Here is an 8,367-nt window from a genome sequence, read left to right on the forward strand (position 1 = left end):
AACCAAGCCATATGGGATAATTGTTTGTGTGCCTTTGTATTTACAACTATGCATAGGTGCGTCTGCTAGCAGTGCATTTCCTGTCTCATTAATTGGGTTTCAACTTAAGATATGACCCAGTATATTTTAAATGCGTTATTTATAATATTTAAACAATATTTTGTTTCGACTTCGTCACAATATTTATTTATTTAAAGACGAAAATCCTCTGGAGCCTGACGTGTTGCAGTATGGTGAAAAGATACTGATGTTTCGGAGTACCAACCTTTGAGATGAAGGCACCAGATTATTCCATGTCACGTTTCTTCATGTTCACCGAAGTTGGAACCTCAAATCTCGTCTTGATTATTCTTATTCCCCATTTGACAGTTGGTTTGAAATGATTAATTTATTATTAATTACGTTTTACTGACTCAGGATTATAAGTAACTAAACGGCTAATGTGTGAAAATTGCCTTCATTTTCGTGTTAAATTGTTGTGAGTCACGAATAAAAGAAACTGATCAAGAAAAAAATAAATCTATTGAATTTTGATATTTTTGAATCCACAAACATCAGCGTAGCGTTTCACCTTTCTCCTCCACCCTCCTCTTCCACCTCCTCTTCACCACCTCATTTCATGTGTATAGGCAATCGAGTGTGTTCCGGTTTGAATANTTCACAGCGTGATGATTAATTCATTAAACATAGGAAGAACTTGTTACTTAACGATAGTTAGCGTCAGTGTTATATCGAGTCTAGAACGGGATGAAAAACGAATATCTTGTTGGTGGAACGAGAATTTGCAGAGGAAACCGAGTACCTGGAGGAAACCTGGTAAATTTCTTCGTATCCAATTAAAAGATGAACGGATACCAATATGTAGGAGTCTCACGGGTTGGTAAACTCTCGGTTAGAATTTGCTTTAATTAAGAAATGTAGCTTATAAATGTGTGTTAATGTAGTTCAGTCGTACCTGTTTAGAACACACACAACATAAACTGAAGATAACTTTGTTGTTAGCCCCAGGTTTAAAAATCCAAACACACCATTATCATGAATATCAGTTATGTACAGTTATGGTTTGATTCTAACTTCTAGGGAGCCGGGATAACGTAGTCGGTATAGCGACTGGTTACGGGCTGGACGACCGAAGGGTCCAAGTTCGAGTCCCGGTAGGGTCAAGAATTTTCTCTTCTCCACGTCGTCCAGACCGGCTCTGTGGTCAACCAAACTTCGTATCGAATGGGTACTGGGGGCCTTTCCCCGGGGGGAAAAGCGGTCGGGGCGTGAAGCTGACCACTCACCTCCAACTAGTGTCTAGGTCAACAAATTGTGGATCTATACATTCACTCCACCATGCGTCTTCATGGCGTAGTGCTCAATTAGTTAAGCACAGGGACAACTTTACCTTTACCTTTTATGGTGTACTTCTTCACGGTGTGACTTAGCTGTGAACTCCTACATGGAGCGTGTTAGACCGCACGAAAATTCTGTTTTATAAGGAGCATACAAACACTAGTATAATGGTTAGGTGAGTGCATAGTTCACTTGATAGTGAATTAATCCGCATAAAGTTCATATTGCCGTAATAAAATCATTCGCCGTATTGTGACGGTGTTATCACCAGAGCCCGGATTTTGATGACCTGAAAACATTTAAAAAATGACATAAAATGACCGAAAAAATAAAAAAAAAACCTAAAATATGACCCAAAAATGTAATATGCAGGGCCCGGATTTTGATGACTTGAAAATATTTAAAACATGACCTGAAGGAGAAGAAAAGAAAGAAAACTTCGCTTCCATATTATTCACATTTCAGATAACATATGAAGAAAAATTCCCTAGAATGGCCAAAAATGACAAGAAATACCCTTAAAAGCTCAAAAATTTACCAAAATATTACCCTCAAAATGGAAAAAATGACCTTAAACCCAAAAATGTCAAAAAATTACCTATAAAATTTACATTTCTGTAACCAGCAGCTCATATCCGAAATTTGTATATTTAAGGGCATCGCATAGGATACGAGGAAAAACAGATGACATGTCATCAAAATCCGGGCCCTAGTTATCACCATGACGACTGCAGGAATTATGGACGAAATAAATATTGTTTTATAATCACTGGATGTAGTAACATCGAATACCTCCTGCGAGTCGTAGGAGACGACGAAAAGGGAAGTCTCGAATCTGAGAGAGTAAAATATGGTCGCGAGTCTCACGGAACTCGGACCCGAGAATGACTGCGCTGGCGAGACCCAGCAGCAATTGTAAACGACAGACCCGTCCTCTCATCAGAGGGAGCGGCCCACATCTACAAGCCCGCAACTATCTGACAGTAATAAAAATTTGGTCGTAAGCCCCAGATGAGTGCTTTATTCCGGGACAGACTGACCGACTGACCGTCGGTCTAACATAAGACTCAGATTCGCCTTAGTTCGACTGCGGGGTATTGTGCCAGACGGTAAGAACGTAAGAGGACAGTGTTAGAATCAATTACCAGGAAACGTCCAGTGATGACAGAGAAGACTTTATGTTTTCTGTAGTTACAGTGATATCTGGAGTGTGTAATTCAGTCAGACCGTTACAGATAAGTGTAGTCACGAGCCGTGTGTTAAAATGGTCAATAAATCCAATTGAAAACCCCTTCGAGAGGCACCCATACACGTGATATAACGCACTTTGTGTAAAGTACTCACGAAATATAAACTCGTTCTAATCTGCAAGTTCCTTATCACACGAAATGCATTCAATTGTATTCTCTCCCATATCGGCACTTCCCTTATCGCAATAGAGGGAATAACAAATGGTCGATGTCAAGTTTCACAGCATTCTGGGTAAATCCAGCGGAGTATACAGGAAAACGTAAGCGACGTCAAGCAATATTCTTGACCCTTCTGTGGCACAGTTACTGTTCACTGTGAATAACACATTATTGTGGCTTTATAGGTTATGACAGCGTGCAGTCTGGTAGACAGGTATATGCAACCTTCATCAGGAAGAAAACATGTTCCAAGTTTGGGAAATATATGTACACGCTTGTAGTTTCATTATAAAAAAACTAACTCTTTTTAGAGCCTAACCAAAAAAAAATCTTTTTTATCTGACGACGCTGAAAGTAGCTCAGAATATACAACGTCGAATAGTAGGATTACTGGTAAATTGTAACGGGTACTACCCTGATCAGAGTAGTACCCTGGAATTTGTCTCAAAAGACTGAGAAAAACCTCGGGGGTAGTCGATGTCTCTTCCGAAATTCTAACCGAGTACCTCCTGAATAGAAATATAGAGTCACACCAATATGGCAACATTTTCCATACACAAAAATAAATTTTCTACGAAGGAATATGATATTAATAATTATATTCATTTACCGGTCATGGAGATAACATTTATGGCGGATTGTAGATAGTTCCCTTTACTGTTAAATCTTTATTCCGTCAGAGTCAGGACTATTTTACGATTGGCGGTTTACTGCTAATCAGTAAATCATGACATAGCCCCTTGAGACTCACGACCAGCAATTTTTTTCTCGTCTGAACCCTTGCGGTCATAGTCCTTATGTAACACCCTTTCTGACAAGAGAATTGTGTGTCGTTTACAATTGTGCTGGTCCTCGCCAGCGCAGTTACTCTCAGGTCCGAGCTGTCTCAGATTCGAGACTCCTCCCCCAATCTTGAGGGCCAGGTTTCAGTATTTGTATCCCCCAGGAACAGGGTGGCTCAGTTATACCCACAGACACTGGGTTCCCTTTTCGTCGCCCCCTACGACTCGCAGGGCTACGGTGGAGGTATTCGAACCCGCCTCCACACGGGATTATTCCATAAGCTGACCGTGTGAGCTTGTGTCTTCCTATACAGCGTCCGTTTAGAAAATATATTCTTCGGGCATGTTTCTGAAGCATCCTATGGCTAAGTTTGAAAATGTCTTGTTTTATGCGGAACACGCAGGTGAAAACATACAGGTTCTCCCTGTTGCATATCTGTTTGGAGTGCATCTTTATGTTTTCAAAACGCGCACAGAACATGGAATGGAATGAGCTGGAATTCGAACCTAATGACGTGTTGGATTTGATGTTTTCACAGCGATGTCTGTGAAAAGTGCTGTCTTCTAGAAATTTACACCGCGAAATCTGTTATAAAGTCACCGACGTTTCTGTTTATCGATGTATTTTAACATATTGATTGCTTAGTTTACTCTTCCATCCTGAAGATGGAGGCAATATGCTCCTTCGAAACGCCCGTGAACTTCTACCGGACTATACAGCGTCATATTCCACAAGACTAGTAGAAGAGGTGACGTGCGATTTCAGTCTTCATTCAGAAATTAATTCAAAATGAGGAATTCGAAATATGTAATTAGGGTCGCAAAAAATGACAGAATAATTTATCGCCGAAGATCGACTATTGATCTAAACCAGCTTCAAACTCATGTCTCACAATTTTATTTTCGAGAAGATAAAGTTCAAGGACATTTGCTGCAGGCATAAGTGTGTGCTTTTTTGTGTGTTGCTATAACAAGGGGACGGGTTTTGTTTAATATTTACATTCCACTGTGGTTATTGCTTAAATTTCACTTTTAATTAATCACTAACATAATAAAAATAAATATTCATCTCCTCTGGGAAGGCGAAGTTGTTAGTTTTTCATATTACACTCTTTTCATCTGTGTCCCTTCATTATATGGAGTAGATCTGTTCACTTTCTTTTCTAAGTACATTTCTCTTTAATTAAAAATGAAAGACCGAGCGGGTTAGCATGGCGGCAACGTTCTAGATGTTTATTTTGGAGGTCCTCTATTCGGATCTTGGCTGGGACGACGGCTATCCTAAGATTATTCATGGTCTTCCTTCAGCCCTTCCAGGTAGATGTCAGGATAATGTCTGCATCAAGATGCAACAGTTTCCTCTAAAACAGTTTTCAGTTCATCATACATCAAACATCATGTCATTTTAATCTGTATAGCCTAGCTACTAAAAGCGTTGTTAAATAAGCAACAAAAAGTAAGCAAATTCACTGTTTCGGTTTAGTCTTTAGCGGTTTTGTTTGGAATTTCGGAGGTTCTGGGTTGAATCTAAGTTCGGACATCGGCAGACTTAAGCATTTCCCCCCCCCCCAAGTTTCCTCCATACAAGTGCTAGGATGCTAAGACATTTAAAGAATTTTTGTATAAATGTCATGCCACAGTAGGCAACACAGTCGTCGTAATTTTAATTTCGTGTAAAAAACATTAACATGGAGCTTCATAACTTTTATTCTTCTCCATGTATAATTAGAATGATCAAGTCAAGGAGGATGAGGTAGGCAGGACATGTAGCACGAATTGGGGAGAAGAGGAATGCATATAGGATATTGGTAAGGAAAACCAGATGGAAAAAGACAACTGGGAAGACCAAGGTGTAGGTGGGTGTACAATATTAAAATAGATCTTAGAGAGATAGGATGGGATGGTATGGATTGAATTGATCTGCCTTAGGATAGGGATAAGTGGAGGGCTCTTGTGAACACGGTAATGAACCTTCGGGTTCCATAAAATCCTGGGAAATTCTTGAGTAGTTGCACAATTGTCAGCTTCTCAAGAAGGGCTCAGCTCCATGAGTGATTGATTGACACCAACATGGCGGTGCAAGCTTCCGAGATAGAGCATCATTAGAGATGTTTCATGTAGGATCGCGATATCTCGTATACAAATAAATCTCCTAGAAACATAAAACTTTTGTAAAGGTATTTTTTGTGGTAAGTGAAATATTGTGGCAACAATGCAAAATCAAAATTTAAAATTCCGTTTGATGGTAGTGACTAATGGACCAAGGGAGTTAGGAATTTAAAAATGCGTAAGGAAATAGATTATAATCACATATAGATTGTATGCGGAATATTGTTCGTAAGTCAACAATATCAAACATGATGCACGTGGGAATTTCAACGTTACATCCGATAGATTGAAAGGAAACATATCACTTAAAAAGGTAAAGCTATCCCTGCAACAGGCCGTGGAGGTCCATAGTGTTGTGAGAAGTCGAGGCTCCCACAGTTTCTAGACAATCGGCTCACAGATGGCGGTGATGTCGGCCTTTACCCTCAGGAAGATTCCTTGTACTCATTTCTGTTAGAGGCTGAGTAGACCCCAGGGCCATAGGGTGGCTGGAAGGGTTAGGTGAATTGAAAATTTCAATGACCTCATCGGGAGTCGAACCCGCTGTGCTTGTAGCACAGTGCCTCAACCAACTATACTACCGCGTGCCTCCTAAACAAATTACTTAAATAGTAACGGACAGACCGAGGGAAGTCAACTTTATGATGTGTGCAGCTCTCTATGCTACCTTCTTCACGCTAGTTTCTTGCCTGGCTTAGTCTTCGACGCTGAAGATGGAGGCGACATATTCCTCCGAAACTTCCGTTGAGTTTCAGCCGTTCACATGGCGATATATCCCAGAAGATAGAACTCTTCATAACCAGAGCTTTGAGCATCTCAAATCCTACATAGTCCTGTAGGAATTCACTGACGTTTCGGAGCAACATATTTCTTCCGTCTTCAAAGTCGAAGTATATGTCAAACTTGTTTCTTTCTTGCAAGGGAGACGGTATGAATGCCGCCAATAATTTTTTTCAAGGGGAGAAACTAAAAAAAATACGAAATTCCATTCAAGCTGTTATAGAATATCTGTGAAGATCGCTGTAGAGTTGAATTTCTATATTGAAACATAAATGGCGTCACATTTAAAAATAAATTTTGTATTAATATTTGATGTACTTCTGTTGTTCTTCAATTTTGATTTTCTCTTCGCCCCAAAATCCCGAAAGGGTTCACCACCAGCCAAACGGTGCCCACGGGAGACAGTATGTTACTCTGAGACGACGGTGAAATTCTACTGGACTACACGGCGTCAAAACTCATACGATAATAATCTTCATAGGCCTTGTGAGTCCTGCTTGTAACCCTTTGATCATCATTGACAGATCGTTTTGACTTAGCCCGTTTTTGCACCACTATACTGAGAGTCATGATTAATGAAGACACAGGCATTATCGTACACAGAGCATGAGCATGACGTAGGCATGTCAGCGCGTCTCCTGGGTCAGTGTTTCACTGGTTGCGGCAGTAGAAGGTCTCATGTTGTTGGCCATGTGACGGGAATCAGCTGATACAACAGACTTCAGCCTTCAGCAGCTGTATACGTGTTACGAAACATTACCGGTAAGAAAGACGCTACTCTGCTATTTCGTTCTGCGTCTGTTGTACCTCTCTTACGAGGGTTCAGATAAAATATTTTCCAAGTTCGGAAGGAAGATATATTTTCCAAACAGGGACAACCAGAAAATTTGCTTACAGTGTTAAGTTTAAGCAGTCTCTTTACCAAACGCCCTAGAGAATTCTTGATAAAGAAATATTTTTATAACTGTTTTGATTCCTAATATTAATATTCAAAGATAGATAGAGAGATAGGATAGAATGGTGTGGATTGGATTTATCTGGCTCAGGATAGGGACCAGTGGAGGGCTCTTGTGAACACGGTAATGAACCTTCGGGTTCCATAAAATGCTGGGAAGTTCTTGAGTAGCTGCAGATTTGGCTTCTCCTCAAGAAGGGCTCAGCTCCATAAGTAAGTAAGTATTATTATTTTATTATTATTGCTAGTGGGGTGGGACTAAGTCCCTTGTACTGCGGCCACTTCTGGCCTCTTGTACCAGCTCCAGATGATAGGTGAGGGTGATTGTGGAGCAAATGGTGGAATGAAGATTGGCAGGGNCAGGGGAAACCGAAGTACTCGGAGAAAACCTGCCCCAGCGCAACTTTGTTCGCCACAAATCCCACTTGACCAGACCCGGGATGGAACCCGGGCCGCCGCGGTGGGAAGCCAGCGACTAACCGCTTGAGCTATGGCGCGGCCCTTAAGTAAGTAAGTAATTTTTTTTTATCCAGGCGTGTGGGGGAGGTTCATGAATTCCTTCCTGCCAGAACCCATACGTGTATTTCGACCTTAAAGAGCTGCAATAGCTTAGTCGATATAGTGACTAGGTTAAGGCACGGAGGAGCGGGGAGTTAGTATTACATTCTACGCAGAAGAAATGTATTTTTGACTTCACAGTAACTGATACCGTATTCAGTGATAAGCGGGGAGTTTTTTCTAAGGGATAAAGCGGCTGGAGCACATAACTGCCCACTCATCATCTAATGACGAAGTTAATGCGTGGAGCTACACGTCTTGATGGTGTGACTAGTTTATCTTACCATTCGCTACTACATTTCAGTTTTATTTTCGCAACTGTCGCTTAATATTCAGAAGGCTGTGTTTTTTTTCCATTTTGTTGTGTTATATTTGGTGTTTTCGCTGTTAGTACAATAAAACGTCGCCTATTCGGTTACAGTTTTATCTGAATGTC

General features: G+C 40.7%; 1 long non-coding RNA gene across 2 annotated transcripts in view; it reads left to right on the forward strand.

The window, feature by feature from the left end:
- The first annotated feature begins 7,072 nt into the window (after positions 1 to 7,072).
- The window catches only part of LOC111864187, a 6,229-nt gene continuing 4,934 nt past the window's right edge, over positions 7,073 to 8,367 (forward strand). For both annotated transcript variants that reach the window (XR_002842743.2, XR_004512993.1), the window contains exon 1: positions 7,073 to 7,180. This is a non-coding gene — a long non-coding RNA (uncharacterized LOC111864187). The remainder of the gene's footprint in view (positions 7,181 to 8,367) is intronic.

The sequence above is a fragment of the Cryptotermes secundus genome, unplaced genomic scaffold (genome assembly GCF_002891405.2).
Source record: "Cryptotermes secundus unplaced genomic scaffold, Csec_1.0 scaffold2194, whole genome shotgun sequence".
Classification (NCBI taxonomy): domain Eukaryota; kingdom Metazoa; phylum Arthropoda; class Insecta; order Blattodea; family Kalotermitidae; genus Cryptotermes; species Cryptotermes secundus.